The following is a 15,282-nucleotide window of genomic DNA, read 5'->3' as shown; positions in this document are numbered from 1 at the left end:
TTTTAAATACTTCTTGCTTTTTTGTCGTTAAAAAACATCTTTCGTGGCTGTAATGGAGCTGATTGAGATACTGAATCCCAGGTCGTTCAAATTAAACAAAGTTATATTTTCTCTTCATGGCTCCTTTAACAAGCTCTTCTAGTAAAAGGAAAAGCGGTATTATATTAAGAAATTTTTTCTGACAAATTTTAAAATGCACATTATAGTTTTTATCCATGTTTTAGTCTTCGTATACCTTTATTAAGAATATGGGCTCAGGTGGCGCCAGGGGTATCTGGTTTTACAGAAAACCCGTTTTCGATACATTCTTGTTATTTTTTTCTTGCTTGTCAGGTGTACATCCAATACAAACTCCTAAGAAAAGTAAGGAAAGGTACGGGGAAGCCGACATCTGCAGGGAACACCGTGGTCTGTTGAAATTATGGAGTACGGGGTTCCCAAGTTGCGGTCGTCAGCATTTGGTAGCGCCCCTCGCCAATAATTATAGGAGAAGTGAAATACATTTTGCACGCCAGAAGTACAACCGTTCCGGCGTGGTGCGAAGCGTCGTCGTTGTCAGGAACGCATCTGAATCTTCGAGCTGATGCCTGAATTCCAGACTAGATCAACATACTTCAAACATTTGGGCTGCATTTGTACATATTTTAAGATATCCAGGAGGCCACGAAATATTATAGGCCATTCATCTCGACACCTTTTCACCCTCCACCACCACCACGTCCTCCTGACACGTCACGTTGAATTCATTCGACTGGAGTATTGACTGTACATCCTCAGCTCGCTTCCCGAAATGCTTTCTTGATGACCCAGCTGCATTTCTTGTAATTTGAGCAACTCATGCGTTTTATGCATAAAGCCTCCGGTCTCTATGATGCATGAGAGGGGTCATGTACCAAAAAGTGTGCTAATTTTAGGTGGTGCGAAAAATCGGAGCTCGAGCCCGTCGTAGTTCTGGGAAAGTAAAAAATAAATGCTGAAGGGCAGTGCTGAGAAAGGGCGATTTACCATAGTACGTTAACGAAACGCCTTCTATACGTCGCCACTTCGGCTTAGAGCTCCACACCATCTCACTACTGGTAATAACGCACATGAACCAGGGAGCACCCCTCAGAAAGGCTAGAAGAGCTTAATTTCCCCTCGACGAAGATGCCGTCGGGAAGTAGCGGCGGTGAATGAAGATCCGTCAGTGGCCCAATAAGAGTAACAATGAAGTCCCAAATAAACATTACAGAACACAAAGAGCTGCGCCAACTCGACTTTTGCGTTCATGTAGTCAAGCAGTTCTAAGCATTCTCCATCACTTTACAATCCGCCCCCCCCCCCCTTTGCTAGATTTACCTCCTTCAGATTTACCTACACAGATTTACCTACCACTTGCGTCAGTTTACTCACCCACTTATGCAAAAAAGGTTTTGGTTTTTCTCGTATTGAATTCCATGGAGGGCACTTTACAAGAATTGTGACGCACTTGCGGAGCGCAAAGGCGTGGTCACAGCGCACGCTGTGAAAAAGCCCACTTCTGAGGCCAAAGCTACCTCATATGATCACGAGGTTATTGATTCTTATCAATGTAACAATGTTACACCAGAAATACATTGTTATGGTGCATATCAAGCTATGAAGCCCATTCTGATCACACATATCATTTGTATCATAATCACCACCATTCAACAGCCTATTTAGGTCCACTGCAGCACAAAGACTTCTCCCTCTTACTCCACCCACAAATTCGTTTCTCCATTGAGTCAATGGCCTTCCCGTCCTTCCATTGCCATATGTTAGTATCGATTTTGTTTATTTATTTATTAATACTGCGATCTTTGTTCAAGCTCTGAGCAGGGTGGGAAAAACAATCTACATGAGTAACTTTCTCGCCAAAACACACACACAAACTTACAAACAAAATTTACACCATCTTTCTCCGACGGGCACCATGGGGTATATCCAACGCATCGGGGGTTTCCGTTGCGTTTCCGTTATGTTAGCGATGTAAGCGTGTGGATTGCTGTTGTTGTGTATCCTATTTACGCAGCATGTTCACCCCCGATGCGTCGCATCTACCCCATGGCTCCCCTTGCGGGAAGATGGTGTAAATTTTTAACCGAGCGCAAGCTGCGCGCTAACGCACAGCTGGCACGGCAACGGGAGCGAGCGCATCCGAGCGCAAGCTGCGCTCTGGCAGCGCTGACGCACAGATGGCGCTGCGGTGAGAGCTGCCGCGGCAAGGAGAATGGGGGAAGGATGTGGACTACGCCGCGACAACGATGCGGGACAAGGTGAGTTAAAGAGATGCGTTGCATATACAATATGCAGCAAACAGAACAAGACCCATCATGTGAGCAGGTGCGACTCGAAAGCAGATAGTGATTTTTCGCTTACCGTATTATTAGAGAGGTTGTTCATATCGACGATGGTTCTTGTGAAGTGTGAGTATTTGAAACAGTTGTTTGGTGGATTGAGCGGTGTGACTGTTAGCGTGTGTCGGCATCTTGTATCGTAACCAGTTGAAAAGTGTCAGATGTTGGAGGTGTCAATAGCATATTGTCCAGTAACTATTTGATAGAAAAATTTAAGGCATAGGATTCGATTGCTCTCAGATACTGTTGGCAGGTTGCTCTGATGGAGAAGTGCAGTTATCAATGTGCGCCGGAAAGAATTGTATATAAACCTCACCGCCTTATTTTGAATGTTTTCTAGATTTTAATATTGGTTTGAGTGTATGGATCCCAAATAATTGCCCCATACTCTAGCATGGGACAAATAATTGTGTTGCAAGCTAAGAGGCGAAAAGAGGGGATTGAAAATTTTAAGGCACATCTTAGAAACAAGAGTTTTCGAAGAGCATTAGCCGAGAAAGTATCGATATGCTTATTCCAGTTAAGATGGTTAGAAATAAACAAGCCCAGGTACTTATATTGGTTCCCTTCTGTCAGTCTAATGTCACCAGCAGTATAGATGTGAGGAAGAGGGGATTTCTTGTGTGTTATTTTCATGGTAACGGTTTTGTCAAAATTAATGCTCATTTGCCCCTGGCGACACCAGTCCACAACTTTTTCAAACTCGCGATTTACCCTAGTCTGAACCTCAGCACACACAATTTTGTTTTATTATATACAATCGTCGGCGTACAGTTTCACACCAACTGACAGTCCGGTAACAATGTCATTTTAAAAATCAAGAACAATTAGGGCCCAAGCATCGATCCCTGGGGAACGCCAAAATCAACACGAACATATCTGGATGACGTACCACTGAAACAAACAAATTGTTGGCGTTTACATAGGTAAGCTGCAATCCATGCCACTACTTTGTCGTTTTTTGATGTGGTGTCTAATTTGTGCAAAAGTTTATTGTGAGAAAATGTATCAAAAGCTGTTTTAAAATCCATAAAAATGACGTCAGTTTGAATTCCATCAATAATTGCACTAGCAACGTCGTGATGAGTCTCAACTAACTGCGTGCAGATAGAACCACAGCGCCGAAAGTCATGCTGAAATTTGGTGAAAACTTTATGATGTTCCTGAAAATTAGAAATGTGCTTATGTATTCTGCGTTCTAAAATTTTGCATGAACTGGATGGAATTGAAATTGGGCGATAATTGGGAATACGCGACGTGTCTCCTTTTTTGTGCATAGGCTTCATTCTGGCGGTTCTCCAGTCATCCGGCAACTCACATTCACTCAAAGACCTAGAGAATAAAACAAATAAGTACTTAGCGCACCACTCTGTATAGCGCTATAAAACATATTGGGGATATCATCTGGGCCAGAAGATTTCTTGATTTCAAGCTTCAAGAGTAAATGTAAAACACCCTGTTGAGAAAGAACTATGTCGGGAATACTCGGACAAGTCGCAGAAATACAGGCAAATTACCATCGTCCTTCGTGAATACAGACGTGAAATATTTGTTGAACTCAGAACAAATCACAAAGTAATCACTAATGCATTGGTTGTCTATCATAAATATATTGTTTGAGCTTGCGATGGGCGTTACCAACCGCGAAAATCGCTGGGGAGACGTCGTGATTAAACTTGGAACAGTTGTACCGTAATATTTGGCTTTATCTGCAGCAATTTTTAGTTATAATTGCCGCGACGCTTCATTAATTTTTACTTCGATTTGACGAGTGCTTGAGCGTTTCGATTTTTTCTTAAGGCGCTTAAGCTTACGCTGCAATTGTTACGCCTCCAGAGTAATCCAGAGGTTTTAATGTTTCGATTTTGTTGCTATTTTGGTGACATAACGGTGTATACAATCCAAGTAATATCTTTAAACATGAACCATAAATTATTGATATCACACGTACTGTGGTGAAATGTATCGTAGTGAAGGTCCAAGGCATCAAGAATAGCTTCATCGTCGGCCCTTGAAAAATTTGCGTAAAACTGTACCCTGTCTGAACTGGTAGGAGGAACGTACAATATACTTAATACTACAGCTAGGTCATCAGAAATGCGAGCTGTAACCTTACATGACACTTCGTTTTTGATAGTTCCGCTTACAAAAACTAAATCAAGAGTTGCCCGAGAGCCATTCTGGAACGTTGTGTAATCGTCTACGATTGGGTGTAAATCGAAAATGAATGTAATGTCAAGCATTTTCTTACTAACTTGTGACGATGATTGAGAACAAAAATTGCACCAGTCAATATTAGATAAATTGAAATCACCAGGTATAATCAGTTTGCCTTCCTCTGTAACAAAACTACGTAAATATTCTTCGAACCCTTCCAAAAAAGTGGCGGGTGAGCTGGGGGGACGGTAGACAGCTCCCAGGACGTATCTAACATTTTCAAAATATAGTTTAGGAAATACACTTTCTCCCACGGGAACATCTGGCATTTTTAGAACTTGGAGTGAATCCCTAAAGACGATCGCTACACCGTCCCCTCTTCTGCCACGGTCTTTGCGAAGCGAATGATAACTCTTTGGTAGAAATTTACTGTCGTAAATGTCGCTTTTTAACCAGGTTTCGGTAAGCACAGCAATGTCTGGGTCGTGTTCAATAAACAAAGCCTCTATCAGAGCGGCTTTATTTACGATGCTACGGCAATTAATGTGCAAGATTACGAAAGCCCGACTACATTCTTTTTGAAGTCATTTAACGGCTTTGTTCAGCTTACAGCGTCTGTTCTTACTTCTGGTCTGGCCTATAGCATCTGGTCTGGAAGTTTGCTTGCAGATAAGTTTAGCAATCATTTTTTTACAATCGGGTGCCGCTACGGTCACACACACAGCTAATCCTAGTAAAAAACATTGTATTCCATCCAGTACTGCAGGCTCAATATTTTTGTTTCCCGTTACTGAATCAGAAATTCTGAGCTTAATTCAAAAACTCAACAACAGCCGGGCATGTGGGATTGATGAATTTAAAATACAGCCGATAAAAGCAGTCGCGCAATATATATGTCAGATTGATTGATTGAAGGGTTTAACGCGCCGACGCAACGAAGGCGATGAGGCGCGCCGTAGTGGAGGGCTCCGGATTAATTTTGACCACCTGGGGATCTTTATCGTGCGCCGAAATCTCGTACACACGGGCGTTTTTGCTTTTCGCCTCCATCAGAAAAGCGGCCGCCGCGGCCGGGAATCGAACCCGCGACCTCGTGCTCAGCAGCGCAACGCCTTAGCCATATATATGTCAGCCACTTTCACATATATGCAACCTGATACTCAATTCTGGTGATTTTCCTGATGTTTTGAAAATTGCCAAAGTTTCCATAATTTTCAAAAGTGGGGATCCAAATGACAACAATTACCGACCGATTTCAGTTCTACCCATTTTTTCAAAAGTAATAGAACAGCTAATCAATAGTCGAATCTTAAGCTTCTGTAAAACTAACCATATCATCGCCGAACACCAGTATGGCTTCCAAAAAGAAAAATCAACTGAAATGGCAATACTAAATATAAAAGATAAAATTATTGATAACATTGAACAAAAATTATTTACCATAGGAGTGTTTCTAGATTTTAAAAAGGCTTTCGATTCTATTAAACACGATATTTTGTTTCAGAAACTTGAGACATAAGGAATCAAGGGAACCTGTCTCAGTCTAATCAAGAGTTACTTACATAATCGCCTTCAATACACAGAAATTAGTCACGCCAGGTCCAACTTTGGACAAATTAAGTACAGTGTTCCACAAGGATCTATTCTCGTCCCGCTATTATTTTTATTATATATAAATGACATTGTTAAGTTGCATTTCACCCCGGATATAATACTGTATGCAGATGATACAAACGTCTTTTTTTCTGGCAGAGACCTGGCTCTGCTAGAAAGACAAACAAATTTATGGCTTGAAAATTTGTCAATTTGGCTGAATACAAATAAACTGAATTTAAAAACAAGAAAAACAAAATATATGATTTTTCGAGCTTACAACAAACGTTTAGGGCAACAGGTTTTCATCAATTTCCGAGGCGAACGTATTGAAAAAGTTAGTTCACACAAATTTCTTGGCATTTTGTTCAATGAAAATTTGAGTTGGTGTCCACATATTGACAAACTTAGAACGGATATATTCCGGTGCATTGGTGTTATTTATAAGATGAAATATTTACTACCAGCTAGGTTAAAAACCAACTGTACTACAGTCTAGTACATTCTCGCCTTAACTACTGCCTTCTAGCGTGGGGTTCAACAGGAAAAACAAACATAGAAAACCTATACCGGCTCCAAAAAAAAGTCTTCCCCATAATTGACAACGCACTCTACTTCAGCCACAGTTCTCCATTATTTAAGAAACATCAGGTATTGACAATTATGAACATTCTAAATAAAAAACTCTCTTTAACTATTTATCACCAGATAAAGGACACACTGTAATGACTTTTACAGAAAACACGCGTCACGAACACATGAATATGGGTTTAGGCACGTAATATACACAAAGCCAAAAACTCGCACAAACTACGGGCACCAGAAATTGAGCTACCAGATTCCTAACATTTTAAACAGTCACCCCGCAATTTTAACCATGGCACAAGATGCTAAATCTGAACAAGGATTTAAAAAGAAATTAGACATGTACCTTTTGGAATTACAGTAAAAAAGTGTATTTTAACTTTTTGTTTCTTTTAGAAACTTTAAGGTATTTCTTTCCGCTCTATGAAATCTTGTACTGTATTATTGTTTTTTTATGAAAACTGAGATTTTTTTCCGCTTTATGAAATCTTGTACTGTACTTATTGTTTATGAAAACTGAGAAGTGTTTTTTGTTCTTTCTTGTGTGAATTCTTGAATTCTACACATGGTTTCCTGAAATCCGAGAGCTGATGTGTATGTTTTTTTCCCAGTGGAATTTTTATTGTAATTATTGTGTCTTTTTGTAAACTGAAAGCTGATTTTCTATGTGTTAATTGTGTGCATTCTTTTGTTAATTTTTATTGTCACAAAGTACGTGCCATTTTCCGCAGAGTCGTGCCAAAATGAGAGAGGGGAGGAAAACGTCACCGTGTAAGGCTTTTTTTTTCCCCGTAGCCTTTTTGACCGTCCCCCTCGACAACTCTATAGCCAGTCTTGTATATGTTGTCGCAATAAACTTTCAACTTTCAACTTTCTTCACGACATCCCACGCAGATTTCATTCCGTCGACACTAAGGTTATAAAAATCAGTTTGACTTTTGCGCCAGCGTCTCTTTTGTCAGCCGAGCTTTGCCATAGTTTTTTTCTTATCTCTCGTACGTTTTTTTTAAAGTTATGCTTACGGACAAACCCATTCCCTTCAATTTTTTGCATGAACCAAAAATCGAGTCCTTCTCACGGTATTCCTGCATCTTTATGATAACCGGACGGCTCGCGTCTCTGCGCTTGCCTAATCTATGGCACCGCTCCATGTTAGTAATTTTAATTTCCAGTTTTTCCTGAAATAGTTCTTTCTGTATTTTATTTTTTAGGCTCTCATTTGTTTCATCGCTTTTTTCGTCTAGGCTGTAGACAATATTGTTGTTCGTTCTACTTCTGTTTTCTAAATCATCGACCTTGTTCGGTAGATAGGATGTATTCTTGTCGAGACGTTCAACGGTGTTTTTTAAATTATCGACTTGAGTCTTCAGCGCATTCATGGCTGCCAAATGTAGTTCCAAACCTTCGAGCCTTTTCGTTATGGAGAGAACGTTCTGGTCTATCTCACCCTGCTTTGTTAGCATAGTGTTAACGGATTCGGTGCATTGATTTTGGCCCTGCAGATGTTTAGTTAGCATTTCGTTTTCAGTTCACCCTGGGTTTGTTTCTACGTCACCACATATCAGCAAGCTTAGTCCAAAGGAAAGGGTATCGATGAAGATGTTCCTAAGCTTCAGTGGGCAAGGCAGCAGTACCAAAAATAGGTTGTCGCTTATGTAACATTTCACAGGCAAGTAATTACTAACATTCACCCTCAAGCAAAACGGGTTGGTGAGCATTGTGCCCGGTGTACTGCTGCCGAACACACTGGCTGCCGCAGACGAAGCGAAGCCTTTTGTAGCATCCGGAAATGTGACGTGGTCTGACGTCGCCGAACGAGCCGCAGTCGTCCGATGTTCCAGGAATGCCACGTTGGTCCGGTCGTTCGCCCACCACCAGCCGCTTTGAGTTGATCGCGTGAAGCTTTTGTTGACGAAATGGCTCGTCGGGGATCCAGTTAGAGCGCAACCAGTCGATATCGGTTGAACTTGAAGTCCTTGAAGTATAGCAGCAAAAACCTGCACCATGAAGAGAAAACGGGTTGGTGAGCATTGTACCCCGTGTACTGCTGCCGAACCCATTGGCTGCCACAGACGAAGCAAATCCTTTTGTAGCATCCGAGAATGTCACGTGGTCTCACGTCGCCGAACGAGCCGCAATCGTCCGATGATCCAGGAATGCCACGTCGGTCCGGTCGTTCGCCCACCAACAGTCGCTTTGAGTTGATAGCATGAACCTTGCGTTGACGAAATGGCTCGTCGGTGATCCAGTTAGAACGTGACCAGTCGATATCGGTTGAACTTGAAGTGCTTGAAGTATGGCAGCAAAAACCACGACAACAGTCATCTCCGGGGGCGCCTCAGCCCGCTCCCGTTTGCCTCGCTGGGACGCGGATTGCAGCCATTGCCGCCCTCCTTTTGGCCTGATGCTCGAAGGAAGGAGGTCACTAGGCACGTCCTCTCGCCTCGCTTCCCGAACACCTTGTTGGTTCGTCTGAGTGCGTAGATAGCACAAGCCCATTTCGTTTAGGTAATTTGAAGTATGAAATCTTCAGCTCGAGTTTTGTACGATCCATGATATTCGTTTACTGTCTAAGTATTTCATCTGTGATTATTTGCTCCGTGATGCGGTGGGCGGAGCTAAGTTTGCTTGCGAGTTCTTTGCAAGGCGCCACGTTTCTGCTCCTTACTTCATCATATGCAGCACAGATAGATGGTGTACTATTCTTTTTAAGAATAGAGGTACCTTGGTCTATTATTTGTAAGGGTCTGCCGATTGCATACTACCACATTCTTATTCAAGCCGGAATTCATTCTTGTGTTTGGGATCTGCACTGCCCATTTCGACAAGGTAATTATGCTATTCGGCTTGTGTGTAGCGTTTTGTTATCTATGCGGAAGAGGCCGCAATCAGCAGGTGCTTGATCAGAACTTGATATTCAACCATATTTTGTTTTAGCCCCGTGGCAAAGTTTTGTGGCTGTTGTGCTTCGATCTTTTTTTTTTTTCACTTTTGCTGCAGGTTCACTGACCAAGCCTGCGTCGTATGAAAAGCTCAAATGGTTCAACATGTCCCCATTTATCTGCATCCCGGTATTTTCCTAGTGGAGCTCCTAGGATCACCTCCTGACATGGTGTGAACAACGTTGGGGCGGGTGGCATCGCCCTACCACACTCCGTTTCGGGTCGGAACCTTTTCGCTTGGCTGGTGAAGATTATCCTCCCGGTTCGTCTCTCATATAGGAGTCTCTTTCGTTCCTTTATTTTTTAAAGATTTCAACACTGCTGTTGTGCCGCGTAAAAGGGTTCATTGCACTCTGGATTTTTGTGTGTTATTTCGTTGGCCATATTTATGCAATCTTCATTTTTTCAATTACAATAGTATGGCTGTTGGCATCAATGCTATGCACAAGTAGAGAATAACTCCCGTTTCGCGAAGAAACGCACAGAGGGAGTGATGGTGGGGTCCCATATCCACGTATGAAGGTCAGGTGCCCTTTCATTTGCGTAACACTTGATAACCCCAGCCAGCTTCTAAGTTGGCGTGACTTGTTTATCACTTAGTAGAGAAATATTACTTCTCTGAACAGCATGTATACTACTGAGCGTAGGCTGATAGGTCTGCATTTCTTAATGTACTGGTATCATTCTTGCAAATCTGAAAACGTTGCCGTTTTTCTAGGCTATGGGGACATATAGGGTGTTTTTAACTTCTTCAATAGGTGCAACAAGTTTTTTTTTCCTTCAAGACTCCTTCCTTATTTAAAAGATCCGCGGTAATGCCGTTTTGACCTGCAGCGTTTCCTCTGTTTATACCATTAGGACCCTTTTATACTGCTTGTTTATTGCTGCAGAGGCATCGCAAGCTACGCTTGTACACTCAGTAGTGTGCCCTGGTCTAACATCGCTGGAATATTTTGCGTGATGTTGACCGTTCTGCCCCTACCTTTATCTCGTCACTGGTGTGCCTAATGTTACCCTGCTCGTCGCCGAGTGCCTACGTTCTGTCTGTTCCGATAGACAGCTTCCTGCTATGTGTTTGACCGTCTTCCTATTTCCTGCGCTTTTTAGATCACTGTCATGTTGAACGCATTAATATATATCGTGCTATTTGTGTTCATCAATTTTGGAATGCCTATGTATTCACATTCATCCGCTGTACTTGACACGTTCATGTACTCACAATTCGTAATTAGTGCGGTCTTTTTCTGAATTAGTTTTCTAGTTTTTTTCCTACAGGCTACTTCTGACAATAAAAACTGGCAGCGACCCAGAATGTTTAAAATCCAAAAAAGACGTTTCGGCTCCCCTACGTGTGCCTTGTTCACATTGAAAAGTCGGGGCAAAAGTGATCCGGTTATGTTTTCTTCAAGATGCGACGTAGGCAACGTGCGTACACGTGGGGGAAGTTGCCGTCACTGCGATTAAGTGTGTGCTCCGTGGTCTGGATGGTCAGGGTTCCAAGATAAAGCCGACAGGTGCAATTCTTCTCTTTGCCGATTATTTTTGCATTGGCCCAATCTATTTTATCGTGAGTTGCTTCTGCGTGCTCAGCGAGAGCGTTACAAGACACGTTCTTCTTTCTTACGTCGTACATGTGCTGGTTGAGCCTTTGTTGAAATTTCATGTCTCGCCGACATAGCTTCGGTCGCAATCTGCGCAGGGAATGCTGTAAACAACGCCTGGGAACTTTTCCTCTGTCAGCTTGTCCTTCACGTTCACCGGGGAGTGCCGTAACTTCTGAGTTGACACATGCGTTACCTGTACACTGTAGAAGCGCAGAAAACGCGCCAAGTGCTCGCTCATTCCAGGAACATACGGTATCGGAGGACGACGATTGGGACGCATGTTGCCGGACAGCGCAGGACGTTCTAGCTGACGTTCCACGGAGCGCACAAATGACTCAGGGTAGCCACACGCAGAGAGGTCCCGAAGAATCCCTGACAATCCCTGACCACGGAGCACACACTTAATCGCAATGACGGCAACGTCCCCCACGTGTACGCACGTTGCATCCGTCACATCTTGAAGCAAACATAACCGGATCACTTTCGCCCCCACTTTTCATTTTGAACAAGGCACCCGTACGGGAGCCGAAACGTCTTTTTTGGATTTTAAACATTCTTGGTCGGTGGCAGTTTTTATTGTCATGTGTTTTTCTCACCAGACGGGTTTCCGTAAAACTCTCGATTCCAGGCTACTTATCTCACAGCTGCAGTTGACTCTAGTTCGCCGGTGTTCCGTAGTCACTTAATATGTCTAAACTCTTCCATTCCTCCGAGATAGAAAGCGCGATTTTATGGACAAGGGTTAGTTTAAAGCTCTGCGCCCTGGCGCTGACTGACCTAATGTCGAGTAATTAGTCGTAAGACGTTTCGTTCTTCCTCTTTTAAGATCCGCACTTTCTACCTAGCCATTCTATGAATACTGCTCCGAATCTTGCCTAGTACTGCTACTTCCTGCACAATACCTAGCTTGTCACAAGATCTGAAGTCAATTTCATTTTTGTTGTAGCGCTGTGACATTTTTATTACCAGTTGTTCTTTTGTATGTACAAGGCTGGGTTAATTACCGCAAGGGTAGTTCTCTCCACAAATCCAAAAAGCGATTTTTTTCATCTGTATCCAAGCCTATTGTAATGTTTACAACTGACCTCCCTCCTACTTTTATTTGAGAAAATATTTTTACTCGCCTTTGCTTGAACGCAACCAATAACATTTGTAAACAAATGTGATTCATGCCTTCTTCGCACAAAATAGTTTGTGCATGCTGCACAAACCTAAAGTACGACTTTCCGGAATCTATTTTTAAAAAATCTTGAATTCCAGTGAATGCTCAGTCTGCCCTCATTTGTGTAAAGTATGAAAGGTTTTTGTGCGTTTAACTGTAATCATTAGCTAAGAAGGAAATTTAAGAGCGAATCGCTGTTAGAGGGGATGGCACCAAATCGTATTTTGGGATGATGCACAACTTTTAGCATATCACGAGGAAATAAAACAAATTTTACGCCAAGGCATTGTTTGAAAACTTGGAATTTCTGTCGATACGCGACATTACCAACATACCTTAAGTTCGGTTACTTTACGTTTATCGTCGCCTCCCGCTTCAGCTAATCGCCCCGATATTGATTCCGTTTCCTGTTTCTGTACGTGTAACACACAAGGATGGTGTTCATTTCTCGGCCCATGGCAACGATGGGTAACCAAAAACACCTGTGTCCCGCAGCGTCGAAACCGAACCTCACCCATTTTGCATTACCCGCTGATCTCACGGCACGCACCGCTGCTGCTGCTGTAAAGGGTGACGTGTGTCTGCAAGTTTTCAATTAGCTTAATATTTCCCGGAATGCAGCACACCCTATGGCAAAGATGGGTTACCAAAAACGCGAGTCTCGAACGATGTCAACACGGAAACTCAGGTAATGCCAATTTCCTGCTCATATCCCGGCCTTTAGTGCGGCAGCTGCTGTAAACAGTGACATGTGTCGGTAACCCCGCCCCGCAACTTTCATATCTGATGCTCATATAAGATCATGCAGCGCTCCCGCACAACCGCAGCGTCGGAGACAACATCGCAAGCCAAAGATCGCCTCCGACCGTTTGCATACTGTAGAAACTCGATTTTACAAAGCCCGATTTTACGAATTTTCTGATTTAACGAACAAATCCGGATTCCTCCGCAGTTTCCCATTGGCCTAATGATTTTATGAACTCGAAATAAGGAAACAAACTTCACCGCCAAACCCCTATTTAACGGAGCATCCCGAAAAAAAGATGCAGAAAGAAAGTTTTTTTCCGAATTCATGGCGTCCAGAATTATGGGCAGTGTGCTGCAAGCGCATTGGAAGCCCACGAGCGGTAAGTGTGCGGGTAGGTGAGGGCTCATCAAGCCCGCATCAGAAGGGCAGTTGTTGGGTTCTTGAGCTGGCAGCAGATCACAAGTATGACTACTTCCTGAATGCTGACTGGGATGTGCACAGAGACACAACAGAATTTCCCGACGAAAAGGAGATACTACAGTTTGTTTCCGGTGCACAAGAGGAGTCCGAAGATGCGAATGATACGGACACTGTCGAAGCTCCCGTGCCCACACGGTCGACTTTGTGGGGCCTTTGCGGGGGTACGCGATGTTGTCGGGGAAGCTTTGACTTCACTGGCCACCTACGAGAAGTGTGTGCTCACAATGCTCCCAAAGGGCGCGCAGGAGAAAAGCACAAGGTTTTTTCCAGGCAATTACTTTGTCGTTTTCTCGAAAGAACTTTGGTGTTCTCTCAATCTTACGAAGTTTCCCATTTAACGAAATAATTATCGCGTCCAGGTAACTTCGTTAAATCAAGTTTAAACTGTAATTGGGTGGAGCAACGCATTGACGCCGGACTCAAAAGCCTAGACGCCCCGGTTCGAACCTTAGCCAGCTGGCGACCGATTTTATTTTCACAGGCCTAACTCGGGCTTGGCAGACCGTCCATGTTGTGGGTCGTGTGCGCGAGGAAGTAATCAATTAGCTGTGTTAGTGTTAATCGAAAACTACAACTCGGTGACACAAGGACAAATGGCGGCACTCAAATCCAAATGGCCGCTCTTATCGGTGAACATCGACTCGTACAAAGTTGGCGTCACCAAAAACTGAGGATGATAATTGGCTGGGCCCGGATTTTTAATTTTGCCCGTACGACACAGCATGCACCGCGCTCGAGACCAATCGGGATGACTGCTATGATGTAGGAGGTGATATACCCTTTGCTGTGACTTAGGAGGTCACCTATGACAACCAATGGGATAACTTCCCAGTACCTTCGTAGCTTACGCAACGCTGAAGCTTCTAGGAAGTTAGGAGGCAGAGAAAGGTGCTGTATAACCTGTTTGGACAGCAATTCTCATTGTTTCCCAGTTGCCAAGAAACAAACACAACGCCTCCGTCCTAAAGCTCCCGTTCACCTCTGTGGCATTAGAGACAAGCTGGTGATTTGCAATACTGTCTAGATATCCCTGCCGGCTGAAAGTAAGCTGCGCTGGTATTGTTATAAATTTTAGCACCAAGGCCGTTACGAGACGGTAACACAATGCGTATGCTTCCGCCGGCAACGATGCGGTTTCTGCAACGATGCCGACTACGAGCAGCCTGTTACCCACGGCATTGACAGAACGGAGTATCTTTTGTGAGTTCATGGTTGAGACGATGTCTTTGCAGTTCTTCATTGCGGATTTATTATTTTTTATGTTTAAGCTGTGGTGTAATTTCCGTGAGAAGAATCTTGGTCCCACCGTAACGTCCCCAGTTATGTTACTTAAACGCATAAAACTCGCACTCGGTTACGGGTGCATTTTGTACATTTTAAAAGGCACATATCAGGCTCTCATACCCACATAAACCCTTCCTAGGGTACTTAATCTATGGTCGTGATTTCTCTTGATTAGCAACAGCTAATTAAGAGAAATTACCACCCTAAGACAAGATTATGTGGCTTTGCAAATTCATGTGTACGTTGCCTAAGAAAGACTACATGTTTATTTGCTCAGGTTTTATTGTATTGTGAATAGCATCCGCTCAAAACTGGGTATTATACCTGTCACATAAAGAGTAGTGCCATCAGACTTTTTGTATTGGTGAAA

This window comes from Haemaphysalis longicornis, unplaced genomic scaffold (genome assembly GCF_048455015.1).
Source record: "Haemaphysalis longicornis isolate Haplotype H1 unplaced genomic scaffold, Haemaphysalis longicornis Haplotype H1 scaffold_8, whole genome shotgun sequence".
Classification (NCBI taxonomy): domain Eukaryota; kingdom Metazoa; phylum Arthropoda; class Arachnida; order Ixodida; family Ixodidae; genus Haemaphysalis; species Haemaphysalis longicornis.
Note: the sequence above shows the minus strand (reverse complement) of the source record.